This window comes from Chiloscyllium plagiosum, unplaced genomic scaffold (assembly GCF_037043375.1).
Source record: "Chiloscyllium plagiosum isolate Xiang-an unplaced genomic scaffold, Cpla_swu_hap1 HiC_scaffold_44, whole genome shotgun sequence".
Lineage (NCBI taxonomy): Eukaryota > Metazoa > Chordata > Chondrichthyes > Orectolobiformes > Hemiscylliidae > Chiloscyllium > Chiloscyllium plagiosum.
Window position 1 is genome coordinate 15,194,557 of NW_028270182.1, and position 14,662 is coordinate 15,209,218.

At 51.6% G+C, this 14,662-nt stretch overlaps 18 non-coding genes across 18 annotated transcripts; all 18 read left to right on the forward strand.

Moving 5' to 3' along the window:
• The first annotated feature begins 977 nt into the window (after positions 1-977).
• Positions 978-1,049, forward strand: trnaq-cug (transfer RNA glutamine (anticodon CUG)). The gene has a single exon. It is a non-coding gene; the product is annotated as a tRNA-Gln (tRNA).
• A 262-nt stretch (positions 1,050-1,311) lies between these two features.
• trnaq-uug (transfer RNA glutamine (anticodon UUG)) lies at positions 1,312-1,383 on the forward strand. The gene has a single exon. It is a non-coding gene; the product is annotated as a tRNA-Gln (tRNA).
• A 1,198-nt stretch (positions 1,384-2,581) lies between these two features.
• trnaq-cug (transfer RNA glutamine (anticodon CUG)) lies at positions 2,582-2,653 on the forward strand. The gene has a single exon. It is a non-coding gene; the product is annotated as a tRNA-Gln (tRNA).
• Positions 2,654-2,915: 262 nt separating this feature from the next.
• On the forward strand, positions 2,916-2,987 carry trnaq-uug (transfer RNA glutamine (anticodon UUG)). The gene has a single exon. It is a non-coding gene; the product is annotated as a tRNA-Gln (tRNA).
• A 1,192-nt stretch (positions 2,988-4,179) lies between these two features.
• trnaq-cug (transfer RNA glutamine (anticodon CUG)) lies at positions 4,180-4,251 on the forward strand. The gene has a single exon. It is a non-coding gene; the product is annotated as a tRNA-Gln (tRNA).
• Positions 4,252-4,513: 262 nt separating this feature from the next.
• trnaq-uug (transfer RNA glutamine (anticodon UUG)) lies at positions 4,514-4,585 on the forward strand. The gene has a single exon. It is a non-coding gene; the product is annotated as a tRNA-Gln (tRNA).
• Positions 4,586-5,783: 1,198 nt separating this feature from the next.
• trnaq-cug (transfer RNA glutamine (anticodon CUG)) lies at positions 5,784-5,855 on the forward strand. Its single transcript has one exon. It is a non-coding gene; the product is annotated as a tRNA-Gln (tRNA).
• Positions 5,856-6,117: 262 nt separating this feature from the next.
• trnaq-uug (transfer RNA glutamine (anticodon UUG)) lies at positions 6,118-6,189 on the forward strand. The gene has a single exon. It is a non-coding gene; the product is annotated as a tRNA-Gln (tRNA).
• A 1,192-nt stretch (positions 6,190-7,381) lies between these two features.
• On the forward strand, positions 7,382-7,453 carry trnaq-cug (transfer RNA glutamine (anticodon CUG)). Its single transcript has one exon. It is a non-coding gene; the product is annotated as a tRNA-Gln (tRNA).
• A 262-nt stretch (positions 7,454-7,715) lies between these two features.
• Positions 7,716-7,787, forward strand: trnaq-uug (transfer RNA glutamine (anticodon UUG)). The gene has a single exon. It is a non-coding gene; the product is annotated as a tRNA-Gln (tRNA).
• A 1,198-nt stretch (positions 7,788-8,985) lies between these two features.
• Positions 8,986-9,057, forward strand: trnaq-cug (transfer RNA glutamine (anticodon CUG)). The gene has a single exon. It is a non-coding gene; the product is annotated as a tRNA-Gln (tRNA).
• A 262-nt stretch (positions 9,058-9,319) lies between these two features.
• On the forward strand, positions 9,320-9,391 carry trnaq-uug (transfer RNA glutamine (anticodon UUG)). Its single transcript has one exon. It is a non-coding gene; the product is annotated as a tRNA-Gln (tRNA).
• A 1,198-nt stretch (positions 9,392-10,589) lies between these two features.
• trnaq-cug (transfer RNA glutamine (anticodon CUG)) lies at positions 10,590-10,661 on the forward strand. Its single transcript has one exon. It is a non-coding gene; the product is annotated as a tRNA-Gln (tRNA).
• Positions 10,662-10,923: 262 nt separating this feature from the next.
• trnaq-uug (transfer RNA glutamine (anticodon UUG)) lies at positions 10,924-10,995 on the forward strand. Its single transcript has one exon. It is a non-coding gene; the product is annotated as a tRNA-Gln (tRNA).
• Positions 10,996-12,193: 1,198 nt separating this feature from the next.
• On the forward strand, positions 12,194-12,265 carry trnaq-cug (transfer RNA glutamine (anticodon CUG)). Its single transcript has one exon. It is a non-coding gene; the product is annotated as a tRNA-Gln (tRNA).
• A 262-nt stretch (positions 12,266-12,527) lies between these two features.
• trnaq-uug (transfer RNA glutamine (anticodon UUG)) lies at positions 12,528-12,599 on the forward strand. Its single transcript has one exon. It is a non-coding gene; the product is annotated as a tRNA-Gln (tRNA).
• Positions 12,600-13,797: 1,198 nt separating this feature from the next.
• Positions 13,798-13,869, forward strand: trnaq-cug (transfer RNA glutamine (anticodon CUG)). The gene has a single exon. It is a non-coding gene; the product is annotated as a tRNA-Gln (tRNA).
• Positions 13,870-14,131: 262 nt separating this feature from the next.
• On the forward strand, positions 14,132-14,203 carry trnaq-uug (transfer RNA glutamine (anticodon UUG)). Its single transcript has one exon. It is a non-coding gene; the product is annotated as a tRNA-Gln (tRNA).
• The last annotated feature ends 459 nt before the right edge of the window (positions 14,204-14,662 follow it).

The following is a 14,662-nucleotide window of genomic DNA, read 5'->3' on the forward strand; positions in this document are numbered from 1 at the left end:
GAAGGACACAGCATTAAGAGACAAGCTGCAGTCAAGCGGTGTTGTTTTTGGAGCTCCTCTCTGTGTTCCACAGGCAGCTGGTGAAAAGGTGACAGGAATTGAAATGAGGCGCATGCTGGACAGGTGCTCTTTTCTTTCATTTGATTAAACAATTCACAGTTTGCCAAACAATTCACAGTAACAGCTGGACACAGAGAAACAGCAATTTTACCAGGGAGAGGAGCAGCAAAGCCAGGCCCCAAGCCCTACCATTCAACCAGTTTTCAGGGAAACCAGGAACCTCAAATCCCAGTTTCAATCACTACAAAACGGTAACAATGACATTTGTACATACAAGACAGTCCGACGACATAAAAAACACTGCATACAATACAGACTCCCGGAAAGCCAGGGACACGTGCTCTTGAACACAATCCGTCTGAGATCTCACTTTGCTTAAAAGCATTGCTCATCGCAGCGCTGACACAGCGATGGCCGCCGGTAAGGGAGAGAAACAGCAGCGGTGCTGTTTGAAAAGGCAGCTGTACTGCAGATGTGCGACTTGTCCTCCAGCTGTACTTAGCAGAAGGCTAACTGTGAGGTGAGAAAGCTGAAGCCAAAGTGAAATGCTGGCGAGGCGATTGTCCAGCAGCTTGAAAGTTTGCCAGTGAGAGAGATTAGCGAGCAGTAGCCCGGCTCAGAGTTGTTCATGGCCAACAGCAACCCTGCTCCCGCTGAGAAACTAGGTTTCGTGGACAGGTTGGCATATCTGGCACGGCCCGAAAACTTCGGCAAAGTGGATTTCGGAGGCGAGGGCGACCGGCCTTACAGGGCAGCAGGCCGAGACAGCGTGGTTGCACTTGTGAAAGACCGAGTGCACGAGCTGCTGGATCAGCAGATCCACAGTTGCCATTGTGATCCTTGTCGTTGCTGTTCACCCGCTTGACGAATGAGGCAAACATCCTTGAGCAGTGATTCGGCAGCCCCTGCTATCTCAAGGTTCCATGGTGTGATGGTGAGCACTCTGGACTCTGAATCCAGCGATCCGAGTTCAAATCTCGGTGGAGCCTTCTTTCTGGCAGCGAGAGCGATTGTCTTCGACAAAACTGTTGGTTTCACAAATTCCCACACCCATGATGGAAGTGGGCTGGTTTTCACCTTGCCACAGTGTTTGCGATGCTCCTGCGTCAAGCGCACGCGCTGCTTTTGCTCTGCCCTGTACCACGCAAGTATTCCCTGCCAAGGACGCAGCATCAAGAGACCAGATTCTGAGAGCGTTGCTGCAAGTGTGAATGCAGGAAAGCTCAGGCTGCCTGAGGCCGCAGCACTGCTGGTTCCGTGGTGTAATGGCTAGCACTCTGGACTTTGAATCCAGCGATCCGAGTTCGAATCTCGGCGGAACCTCGACTTGCTTTGTCCCGGCCCTTGTTTAATTTGGGACGTGCGAGTGAAATCTGCCTACGGGCCAATTGTAAGAGCCGCCCTTTTAGCACCTTTGAGTCAGATCTCATCACATTTCTGCCAGAATGGGAGGCACAGGATGATGCCAATCCCGAGGTGGAGTCTTAAGCTCGTCACTGGGTGCCTGCGTTTGCTCTCTCCTGAACCACGGATGTGTTTTCTTCGAAGGACACAGCATTAAGAGACAAGCTGCAGTCAAGCGGTGTTGTTTTTGGAGCTCCTCTCTGTGTTCCACAGGCAGCTGGTGAAAAGGTGACAGGAATTGAAATGAGGCGCATGCTGGACAGGTGCTCTTTTCTTTCATTTGATTAAACAATTCACAGTTTGCCAAACAATTCACAGTAACAGCTGGACACAGAGAAACAGCAATTTTACCAGGGAGAGGAGCAGCAAAGCCAGGCCCCAAGCCCTACCATTCAACCAGTTTTCAGGGAAACCAGGAACCTCAAATCCCAGTTTCAATCACTACAAAACGGTAACAATGACATTTGTACATACAAGACAGTCCGACGACATAAAAAACACTGCATACAATACAGACTCCCGGAAAGCCAGGGACACGTGCTCTTGAACACAATCCGTCTGAGATCGCACTTTGCTTAAAAGCATTGCTCATCGCAGCGCTGACACAGCGATGGCCGCCGGTAAGGGAGAGAAACAGCAGCGGTGCTGTTTGAAAAGGCAGCTGTACTGCAGATGTGCGACTTGTCCTCCAGCTGTACTTAGCAGAAGGCTAACTGTGAGGTGAGAAAGCTGAAGCCAAAGTGAAATGCTGGCGAGGCGATTGTCCAGCAGCTTGAAAGTTTGCCAGTGAGAGAGATTAGCGAGCAGTAGCCCGGCTCAGAGTTGTTCATGGCCAACAGCAACCCTGCTCCCGCTGAGAAACTAGGTTTCGTGGACAGGTTGGCATATCTGGCACGGCCCGAAAACTTCGGCAAAGTGGATTTCGGAGGCGAGGGCGACCGGCCTTACAGGGCAGCAGGCCGAGACAGCGTGGTTGCACTTGTGAAAGACCGAGTGCACGAGCTGCTGGATCAGCAGATCCACAGTTGCCATTGTGATCCTTGTCGTTGCTGTTCACCCGCTTGACGAATGAGGCAAACATCCTTGAGCAGTGATTCGGCAGCCCCTGCTATCTCAAGGTTCCATAGTGTAATGGTGAGCACTCTGGACTCTGAATCCAGCGATCCGAGTTCAAATCTCGGTGGAGCCTTCTTTCTGGCAGCGAGAGCGATTGTCTTCGACAAAACTGTTGGTTTCACAAATTCCCACACCCATGATGGAAGTGGGCTGGTTTTCACCTTGCCACAGTGTTTGCGATGCTCCTGCGTCAAGCGCACGCGCTGCTTTTGCTCTGCCCTGTACCACGCAAGTATTCCCTGCCAAGGACGCAGCATCAAGAGACCAGATTCTGAGAGCGTTGCTGCAAGTGTGAATGCAGGAAAGCTCAGGCTGCCTGAGGCCGCAGCACTGCTGGTTCCGTGGTGTAATGGCTAGCACTCTGGACTTTGAATCCAGCGATCCGAGTTCGAATCTCGGCGGAACCTCGACTTGCTTTGTCCCGGCCCTTGTTTAATTTGGGACGTGCGAGTGAAATCTGCCTACGGGCCAATTGTAAGAGCCGCCCTTTTAGCACCTTTGAGTCAGATCTCATCACATTTCTGCCAGAATGGGAGGCACAGGATGATGCCAATCCCGAGGTGGAGTCTTAAGCTCGTCACTGGGTGCCTGCTTTTGCTCTCTCCTGAACCACGGATGTGTTTTCTTCGAAGGACACAGCATTAAGAGACAAGCTGCAGTCAAGCGGTGTTGTTTTTGGAGCTCCTCTCTGTGTTCCACAGGCAGCTGGTGAAAAGGTGACAGGAATTGAAATGAGGCGCATGCTGGACAGGTGCTCTTTTCTTTCATTTGATTAAACAATTCACAGTTTGCCAAACAATTCACAGTAACAGCTGGACACAGAGAAACAGCAATTTTACCAGGGAGAGGAGCAGCAAAGCCAGGCCCCAAGCCCTACCATTCAACCAGTTTTCAGGGAAACCAGGAACCTCAAATCCCAGTTTCAATCACTACAAAACGGTAACAATGACATTTGTACATACAAGACAGTCCGACGACATAAAAAACACTGCATACAATACAGACTCCCGGAAAGCCAGGGACACTTGCTCTTGAACACAATCCGTCTGAGATCTCACTTTGCTTAAAAGCATTGCTCATCGCAGCGCTGACACAGCGATGGCCGCCGGTAAGGGAGAGAAACAGCAGCGGTGCTGTTTGAAAAGGCAGCTGTACTGCAGATGTGCGACTTGTCCTACAGCTGTACTTAGCAGAAGGCTAACTGTGAGGTGAGAAAGCTGAAGCCAAAGTGAAATGCTGGCGAGGCGATTGTCCAGCAGCTTGAAAGTTTGCCAGTGAGAGAGATTAGCGAGCAGTAGCCCGGCTCAGAGTTGTTCATGGCCAACCCTGCTCCCGCTGAGAAACTAGGTTTCGTGGACAGGTTGGCATATCTGGCACGGCCCGAAAACTTCGGCAAAGTGGATTTCGGAGGCGAGGGCGACCGGCCTTACAGGGCAGCAGGCCGAGACAGCGTGGTTGCACTTGTGAAAGACCGAGTGCACGAGCTGCTGGATCAGCAGATCCACAGTTGCCATTGTGATCCTTGTCGTTGCTGTTCACCCGCTTGACGAATGAGGCAAACATCCTTGAGCAGTGATTCGGCAGCCCCTGCTATCTCAAGGTTCCATGGTGTAATGGTGAGCACTCTGGACTCTGAATCCAGCGATCCGAGTTCAAATCTCAGTGGAGCCTTCTTTCTGGCAGCGAGAGCGATTGTCTTCGACAAAACTGTTGGTTTCACAAATTCCCACACCCATGATGGAAGTGGGCTGGTTTTCACCTTGCCACAGTGTTTGCGATGCTCCTGCGTCAAGCGCACGCGCTGCTTTTGCTCTGCCCTGTACCACGCAAGTATTCCCTGCCAAGGACGCAGCATCAAGAGACCAGATTCTGAGAGCGTTGCTGCAAGTGTGAATGCAGGAAAGCTCAGGCTGCCTGAGGCCGCAGCACTGCTGGTTCCGTGGTGTAATGGCTAGCACTCTGGACTTTGAATCCAGCGATCCGAGTTCGAATCTCGGCGGAACCTCGACTTGCTTTGTCCCGGCCCTTGTTTAATTTGGGACGTGCGAGTGAAATCTGCCTACGGGCCAATTGTAAGAGCCGCCCTTTTAGCACCTTTGAGTCAGATCTCATCACATTTCTGCCAGAATGGGAGGCACAGGATGATGCCAATCCCGAGGTGGAGTCTTAAGCTCGTCACTGGGTGCCTGCTTTTGCTCTCTCCTGAACCACGGATGTGTTTTCTTCGAAGGACACAGCATTAAGAGACAAGCTGCAGTCAAGCGGTGTTGTTTTTGGAGCTCCTCTCTGTGTTCCACAGGCAGCTGGTGAAAAGGTGACAGGAATTGAAATGAGGCGCATGCTGGACAGGTGCTCTTTTCTTTCATTTGATTAAACAATTCACAGTTTGCCAAACAATTCACAGTAACAGCTGGACACAGAGAAACAGCAATTTTACCAGGGAGAGGAGCAGCAAAGCCAGGCCCCAAGCCCTACCATTCAACCAGTTTTCAGGGAAACCAGGAACCTCAAATCCCAGTTTCAATCACTACAAAACGGTAACAATGACATTTGTACATACAAGACAGTCCGACGACATAAAAAACACTGCATACAATACAGACTCCCGGAAAGCCAGGGACACGTGCTCTTGAACACAATCCGTCTGAGATCTCACTTTGCTTAAAAGCATTGCTCATCGCAGCGCTGACACAGCGATGGCCGCCGGTAAGGGAGAGGAACAGCAGCGGTGCTGTTTGAAAAGGCAGCTGTACTGCAGATGTGCGACTTGTCCTCCAGCTGTACTTAGCAGAAGGCTAACTGTGAGGTGAGAAAGCTGAAGCCAAAGTGAAATGCTGGCGAGGCGATTGTCCAGCAGCTTGAAAGTTTGCCAGTGAGAGAGATTAGCGAGCAGTAGCCCGGCTCAGAGTTGTTCATGGCCAACAGCAACCCTGCTCCCGCTGAGAAACTAGGTTTCGTGGACAGGTTGGCATATCTGGCACGGCCCGAAAACTTCGGCAAAGTGGATTTCGGAGGCGAGGGCGACCGGCCTTACAGGGCAGCAGGCCGAGACAGCGTGGTTGCACTTGTGAAAGACCGAGTGCACGAGCTGCTGGATCAGCAGATCCACAGTTGCCATTGTGATCCTTGTCGTTGCTGTTCACCCGCTTGACGAATGAGGCAAACATCCTTGAGCAGTGATTCGGCAGCCCCTGCTATCTCAAGGTTCCATGGTGTGATGGTGAGCACTCTGGACTCTGAATCCAGCGATCCGAGTTCAAATCTCGGTGGAGCCTTCTTTCTGGCAGCGAGAGCGATTGTCTTCGACAAAACTGTTGGTTTCACAAATTCCCACACCCATGATGGAAGTGGGCTGGTTTTCACCTTGCCACAGTGTTTGCGATGCTCCTGCGTCAAGCGCACGCGCTGCTTTTGCTCTGCCCTGTACCACGCAAGTATTCCCTGCCAAGGACGCAGCATCAAGAGACCAGATTCTGAGAGCGTTGCTGCAAGTGTGAATGCAGGAAAGCTCAGGCTGCCTGAGGCCGCAGCACTGCTGGTTCCGTGGTGTAATGGCTAGCACTCTGGACTTTGAATCCAGCGATCCGAGTTCGAATCTCGGCGGAACCTCGACTTGCTTTGTCCCGGCCCTTGTTTAATTTGGGACGTGCGAGTGAAATCTGCCTACGGGCCAATTGTAAGAGCCGCCCTTTTAGCACCTTTGAGTCAGATCTCATCACATTTCTGCCAGAATGGGAGGCACAGGATGATGCCAATCCCGAGGTGGAGTCTTAAGCTCGTCACTGGGTGCCTGCTTTTGCTCTCTCCTGAACCACGGATGTGTTTTCTTCGAAGGACACAGCATTAAGAGACAAGCTGCAGTCAAGCGGTGTTGTTTTTGGAGCTCCTCTCTGTGTTCCACAGGCAGCTGGTGAAAAGGTGACAGGAATTGAAATGAGGCGCATGCTGGACAGGTGCTCTTTTCTTTCATTTGATTAAACAATTCACAGTTTGCCAAACAATTCACAGTAACAGCTGGACACAGAGAAACAGCAATTTTACCAGGGAGAGGAGCAGCAAAGCCAGGCCCCAAGCCCTACCATTCAACCAGTTTTCAGGGAAACCAGGAACCTCAAATCCCAGTTTCAATCACTACAAAACGGTAACAATGACATTTGTACATACAAGACAGTCCGACGACATAAAAAACACTGCATACAATACAGACTCCCGGAAAGCCAGGGACACGTGCTCTTGAACACAATCCGTCTGAGATCGCACTTTGCTTAAAAGCATTGCTCATCGCAGCGCTGACACAGCGATGGCCGCCGGTAAGGGAGAGAAACAGCAGCGGTGCTGTTTGAAAAGGCAGCTGTACTGCAGATGTGCGACTTGTCCTACAGCTGTACTTAGCAGAAGGCTAACTGTGAGGTGAGAAAGCTGAAGCCAAAGTGAAATGCTGGCGAGGCGATTGTCCAGCAGCTTGAAAGTTTGCCAGTGAGAGAGATTAGCGAGCAGTAGCCCGGCTCAGAGTTGTTCATGGCCAACCCTGCTCCCGCTGAGAAACTAGGTTTCGTGGACAGGTTGGCATATCTGGCACGGCCCGAAAACTTCGGCAAAGTGGATTTCGGAGGCGAGGGCGACCGGCCTTACAGGGCAGCAGGCCGAGACAGCGTGGTTGCACTTGTGAAAGACCGAGTGCACGAGCTGCTGGATCAGCAGATCCACAGTTGCCATTGTGATCCTTGTCGTTGCTGTTCACCCGCTTGACGAATGAGGCAAACATCCTTGAGCAGTGATTCGGCAGCCCCTGCTATCTCAAGGTTCCATGGTGTAATGGTGAGCACTCTGGACTCTGAATCCAGCGATCCGAGTTCAAATCTCGGTGGAGCCTTCTTTCTGGCAGCGTGAGCGATTGTCTTCGACAAAACTGTTGGTTTCACAAATTCCCACACCCATGATGGAAGTGGGCTGGTTTTCACCTTGCCACAGTGTTTGCGATGCTCCTGCGTCAAGCGCACGCGCTGCTTTTGCTCTGCCCTGTACCACGCAAGTATTCCCTGCCAAGGACGCAGCATCAAGAGACCAGATTCTGAGAGCGTTGCTGCAAGTGTGAATGCAGGAAAGCTCAGGCTGCCTGAGGCCGCAGCACTGCTGGTTCCGTGGTGTAATGGCTAGCACTCTGGACTTTGAATCCAGCGATCCGAGTTCGAATCTCGGCGGAACCTCGACTTGCTTTGTCCCGGCCCTTGTTTAATTTGGGACGTGCGAGTGAAATCTGCCTACGGGCCAATTGTAAGAGCCGCCCTTTTAGCACCTTTGAGTCAGATCTCATCACATTTCTGCCAGAATGGGAGGCACAGGATGATGCCAATCCCGAGGTGGAGTCTTAAGCTCGTCACTGGGTGCCTGCTTTTGCTCTCTCCTGAACCACGGATGTGTTTTCTTCGAAGGACACAGCATTAAGAGACAAGCTGCAGTCAAGCGGTGTTGTTTTTGGAGCTCCTCTCTGTGTTCCACAGGCAGCTGGTGAAAAGGTGACAGGAATTGAAATGAGGCGCATGCTGGACAGGTGCTCTTTTCTTTCATTTGATTAAACAATTCACAGTTTGCCAAACAATTCACAGTAACAGCTGGACACAGAGAAACAGCAATTTTACCAGGGAGAGGAGCAGCAAAGCCAGGCCCCAAGCCCTACCATTCAACCAGTTTTCAGGGAAACCAGGAACCTCAAATCCCAGTTTCAATCACTACAAAACGGTAACAATGACATTTGTACATACAAGACAGTCCGACGACATAAAAAACACTGCATACAATACAGACTCCCGGAAAGCCAGGGACACGTGCTCTTGAACACAATCCGTCTGAGATCGCACTTTGCTTAAAAGCATTGCTCATCGCAGCGCTGACACAGCGATGGCCGCCGGTAAGGGAGAGAAACAGCAGCGGTGCTGTTTGAAAAGGCAGCTGTACTGCAGATGTGCGACTTGTCCTACAGCTGTACTTAGCAGAAGGCTAACTGTGAGGTGAGAAAGCTGAAGCCAAAGTGAAATGCTGGCGAGGCGATTGTCCAGCAGCTTGAAAGTTTGCCAGTGAGAGAGATTAGCGAGCAGTAGCCCGGCTCAGAGTTGTTCATGGCCAACAGCAACCCTGCTCCCGCTGAGAAACTAGGTTTCGTGGACAGGTTGGCATATCTGGCACGGCCCGAAAACTTCGGCAAAGTGGATTTCGGAGGCGAGGGCGACCGGCCTTACAGGGCAGCAGGCCGAGACAGCGTGGTTGCACTTGTGAAAGACCGAGTGCACGAGCTGCTGGATCAGCAGATCCACAGTTGCCATTGTGATCCTTGTCGTTGCTGTTCACCCGCTTGACGAATGAGGCAAACATCCTTGAGCAGTGATTCGGCAGCCCCTGCTATCTCAAGGTTCCATGGTGTAATGGTGAGCACTCTGGACTCTGAATCCAGCGATCCGAGTTCAAATCTCGGTGGAGCCTTCTTTCTGGCAGCGAGAGCGATTGTCTTCGACAAAACTGTTGGTTTCACAAATTCCCACACCCATGATGGAAGTGGGCTGGTTTTCACCTTGCCACAGTGTTTGCGATGCTCCTGCGTCAAGCGCACGATCTGCTTTTGCTCTGCCCTGTACCACGCAAGTATTCCCTGCCAAGGACGCAGCATCAAGAGACCAGATTCTGAGAGCGTTGCTGCAAGTGTGAATGCAGGAAAGCTCAGGCTGCCTGAGGCCGCAGCACTGCTGGTTCCGTGGTGTAATGGCTAGCACTCTGGACTTTGAATCCAGCGATCCGAGTTCGAATCTCGGCGGAACCTCGACTTGCTTTGTCCCGGCCCTTGTTTAATTTGGGACGTGCGAGTGAAATCTGCCTACGGGCCAATTGTAAGAGCCGCCCTTTTAGCACCTTTGAGTCAGATCTCATCACATTTCTGCCAGAATGGGAGGCACAGGATGATGCCAATCCCGAGGTGGAGTCTTAAGCTCGTCACTGGGTGCCTGCTTTTGCTCTCTCCTGAACCACGGATGTGTTTTCTTCGAAGGACACAGCATTAAGAGACAAGCTGCAGTCAAGCGGTGTTGTTTTTGGAGCTCCTCTCTGTGTTCCACAGGCAGCTGGTGAAAAGGTGACAGGAATTGAAATGAGGCGCATGCTGGACAGGTGCTCTTTTCTTTCATTTGATTAAACAATTCACAGTTTGCCAAACAATTCACAGTAACAGCTGGACACAGAGAAACAGCAATTTTACCAGGGAGAGGAGCAGCAAAGCCAGGCCCCAAGCCCTACCATTCAACCAGTTTTCAGGGAAACCAGGAACCTCAAATCCCAGTTTCAATCACTACAAAACGGTAACAATGACATTTGTACATACAAGACAGTCCGACGACATAAAAAACACTGCATACAATACAGACTCCCGGAAAGCCAGGGACACGTGCTCTTGACCACAATCCGTCTGAGATCGCACTTTGCTTAAAAGCATTGCTCATCGCAGCGCTGACACAGCGATGGCCGCCGGTAAGGGAGAGAAACAGCAGCGGTGCTGTTTGAAAAGGCAGCTGTACTGCAGATGTGCGACTTGTCCTACAGCTGTACTTAGCAGAAGGCTAACTGTGAGGTGAGAAAGCTGAAGCCAAAGTGAAATGCTGGCGAGGCGATTGTCCAGCAGCTTGAAAGTTTGCCAGTGAGAGAGATTAGCGAGCAGTAGCCCGGCTCAGAGTTGTTCATGGCCAACAGCAACCCTGCTCCCGCTGAGAAACTAGGTTTCGTGGACAGGTTGGCATATCTGGCACGGCCCGAAAACTTCGGCAAAGTGGATTTCGGAGGCGAGGGCGACCGGCCTTACAGGGCAGCAGGCCGAGACAGCGTGGTTGCACTTGTGAAAGACCGAGTGCACGAGCTGCTGGATCAGCAGATCCACAGTTGCCATTGTGATCCTTGTCGTTGCTGTTCACCCGCTTGACGAATGAGGCAAACATCCTTGAGCAGTGATTCGGCAGCCCCTGCTATCTCAAGGTTCCATGGTGTAATGGTGAGCACTCTGGACTCTGAATCCAGCGATCCGAGTTCAAATCTCGGTGGAGCCTTCTTTCTGGCAGCGAGAGCGATTGTCTTCGACAAAACTGTTGGTTTCACAAATTCCCACACCCATGATGGAAGTGGGCTGGTTTTCACCTTGCCACAGTGTTTGCGATGCTCCTGCGTCAAGCGCACGCGCTGCTTTTGCTCTGCCCTGTACCACGCAAGTATTCCCTGCCAAGGACGCAGCATCAAGAGACCAGATTCTGAGAGCGTTGCTGCAAGTGTGAATGCAGGAAAGCTCAGGCTGCCTGAGGCCGCAGCACTGCTGGTTCCGTGGTGTAATGGCTAGCACTCTGGACTTTGAATCCAGCGATCCGAGTTCGAATCTCGGCGGAACCTCGACTTGCTTTGTCCCGGCCCTTGTTTAATTTGGGACGTGCGAGTGAAATCTGCCTACGGGCCAATTGTAAGAGCCGCCCTTTTAGCACCTTTGAGTCAGATCTCATCACATTTCTGCCAGAATGGGAGGCACAGGATGATGCCAATCCCGAGGTGGAGTCTTAAGCTCGTCACTGGGTGCCTGCTTTTGCTCTCTCCTGAACCACGGATGTGTTTTCTTCGAAGGACACAGCATTAAGAGACAAGCTGCAGTCAAGCGGTGTTGTTTTTGGAGCTCCTCTCTGTGTTCCACAGGCAGCTGGTGAAAAGGTGACAGGAATTGAAATGAGGCGCATGCTGGACAGGTGCTCTTTTCTTTCATTTGATTAAACAATTCACAGTTTGCCAAACAATCCACAGTAACAGCTGGACACAGAGAAACAGCAATTTTACCAGGGAGAGGAGCAGCAAAGCCAGGCCCCAAGCCCTACCATTCAACCAGTTTTCAGGGAAACCAGGAACCTCAAATCCCAGTTTCAATCACTACAAAACGGTAACAATGACATTTGTACATACAAGACAGTCCGACGACATAAAAAACACTGCATACAATACAGACTCCCGGAAAGCCAGGGACACGTGCTCTTGAACACAATCCGTCTGAGATCTCACTTTGCTTAAAAGCATTGCTCATCGCAGCGCTGACACAGCGATGGCCGCCGGTAAGGGAGAGAAACAGCAGCGGTGCTGTTTGAAAAGGCAGCTGTACTGCAGATGTGCGACTTGTCCGACAGCTGTACTTAGCAGAAGGCTAACTGTGAGGTGAGAAAGCTGAAGCCAAAGTGAAATGCTGGCGAGGCGATTGTCCAGCAGCTTGAAAGTTTGCCAGTGAGAGAGATTAGCGAGCAGTAGCCCGGCTCAGAGTTGTTCATGGCCAACAGCAACCCTGCTCCCGCTGAGAAACTAGGTTTCGTGGACAGGTTGGCATATCTGGCACGGCCCGAAAACTTCGGCAAAGTGGATTTCGGAGGCGAGGGCGACCGGCCTTACAGGGCAGCAGGCCGAGACAGCGTGGTTGCACTTGTGAAAGACCGAGTGCACGAGCTGCTGGATCAGCAGATCCACAGTTGCCATTGTGATCCTTGTCGTTGCTGTTCACCCGCTTGACGAATGAGGCAAACATCCTTGAGCAGTGATTCGGCAGCCCCTGCTATCTCAGGGTTCCATGGTGTAATGGTGAGCACTCTGGACTCTGAATCCAGCGATCCGAGTTCAAATCTCGGTGGAGCCTTCTTTCTGGCAGCGTGAGCGATTGTCTTCGACAAAACTGTGGGTTTCACAAATTCCCACACCCATGATGGAAGTGGGCTGGTTTTCACCTTGCCACAGTGTTTGCGATGCTCCTGCGACAAGCGCACGATCTGCTTTTGCTCTGCCCTGTACCACGCAAGTATTCCCTGCCAAGGACGCAGCATCAAGAGACCAGATTCTGAGAGCGTTGCTGCAAGTGTGAATGCAGGAAAGCTCAGGCTGCCTGAGGCCGCAGCACTGCTGGTTCCGTGGTGTAATGGCTAGCACTCTGGACTTTGAATCCAGCGATCCGAGTTCGAATCTCGGCGGAACCTCGACTTGCTTCGTCCCGGCCCTTGTTGAATTTGGGACGTGCGAGTGAAATCTGCCTACGGGCCAATTGTAAGAGCCGCCCTTTTAGCACCTTTGAGTCAGATCTCATCACATTTCTGCCAGAATGGGAGGCACAGGATGATGCCAATCCCGAGGTGGAGTCTTAAGCTCGTCACTGGGTGCCTGCTTTTGCTCTCTCCTGAACCACGGATGTGTTTTCTTCGAAGGACACAGCATTAAGAGACAAGCTGCAGTCAAGCGGTGTTGTTTTTGGAGCTCCTCTCTGTGTTCCACAGGCAGCTGGTGAAAAGGTGACAGGAATTGAAATGAGGCGCATGCTGGACAGGTGCTCTTTTCTTTCATTTGATTAAACAATTCACAGTTTGCCAAACAATTCACAGTAACAGCTGGACACAGAGAAACAGCAATTTTACCAGGGAGAGGAGCAGCAAAGCCAGGCCCCAAGCCCTACCATTCAACCAGTTTTCAGGGAAACCAGGAACCTCAAATCCCAGTTTCAATCACTACAAAACGGTAACAATGACATTTGTACATACAAGACAGTCCGACGACATAAAAAACACTGCATACAATACAGAGTCCCGGAAAGCCAGGGACACGTGCTCTTGAACACAATCCGTCTGAGATCTCACTTTGCTTAAAAGCATTGCTCATCGCAGCGCTGACACAGCGATGGCCGCCGGTAAGGGAGAGAAACAGCAGCGGTGCTGTTTGAAAAGGCAGCTGTACTGCAGATGTGCCACTTGTCCTACAGCTGTACTTAGCAGAAGGCTAACTGTGAGGTGAGAAAGCTGAAGCCAAAGTGAAATGCTGGCGAGGCGATTGTCCAGCAGCTTGAAAGTTTGCCAGTGAGAGAGATTAGCGAGCAGTAGCCCGGCTCAGAGTTGTTCATGGCCAACAGCAACCCTGCTCCCGCTGAGAAACTAGGTTTCGTGGACAGGTTGGCATATCTGGCACGGCCCGAAAACTTCGGCAAAGTGGATTTCGGAGGCGAGGGCGACCGGCCTTACAGGGCAGCAGGCCGAGACAGCGTGGTTGCACTTGTGAAAGACCGAGTGCACGAGCTGCTGGATCAGCAGATCCACAGTTGCCATTGTGATCCTTGTCGTTGCTGTTCACCCGCTTGACGAATGAGGCAAACATCCTTGAGCAGTGATTCGGCAGCCCCTGCTATCTCAGGGTTCCATGGTGTAATGGTGAGCACTCTGGACTCTGAATCCAGCGATCCGAGTTCAAATCTCGGTGGAGCCTTCTTTCTGGCAGCGAGAGCGATTGTCTTCGACAAAACTGTGGGTTTCACAAATTCCCACACCCATGATGGAAGTGGGCTGGTTTTCACCTTGCCACAGTGTTTGCGATGCTCCTGCGACAAGCGCACGATCTGCTTTTGCTCTGCCCTGTACCACGCAAGTATTCCCTGCCAAGGACGCAGCATCAAGAGACCAGATTCTGAGAGCGTTGCTGCAAGTGTGAATGCAGGAAAGCTCAGGCTGCCTGAGGCCGCAGCACTGCTGGTTCCGTGGTGTAATGGCTAGCACTCTGGACTTTGAATCCAGCGATCCGAGTTCGAATCTCGGCGGAACCTCGACTTGCTTCGTCCCGGCCCTTGTTGAATTTGGGACGTGCGAGTGAAATCTGCCTACGGGCCAATTGTAAGAGCCGCCCTTTTAGCACCTTTGAGTCAGATCTCATCACATTTCTGCCAGAATGGGAGGCACAGGATGATGCCAATCCCGAGGTGGAGTCTTAAGCTCGTCACTGGGTGCCTGCTTTTGCTCTCTCCTGAACCACGGATGTGTTTTCTTCGAAGGACACAGCATTAAGAGACAAGCTGCAGTCAAGCGGTGTTGTTTTTGGAGCTCCTCTCTGTGTTCCACAGGCAGCTGGTGAAAAGGTGACAGGAATTGAAATGAGGCGCATGCTGGACAGGTGCTCTTTTCTTTCATTTGATTAAACAATTCACAGTTTGCCAAACAATTCACAGTAACAGCTGGACACAGAGAAACAGCAATTTTACCAGGGAGAGGAGCAGCAAAGCCAGGCC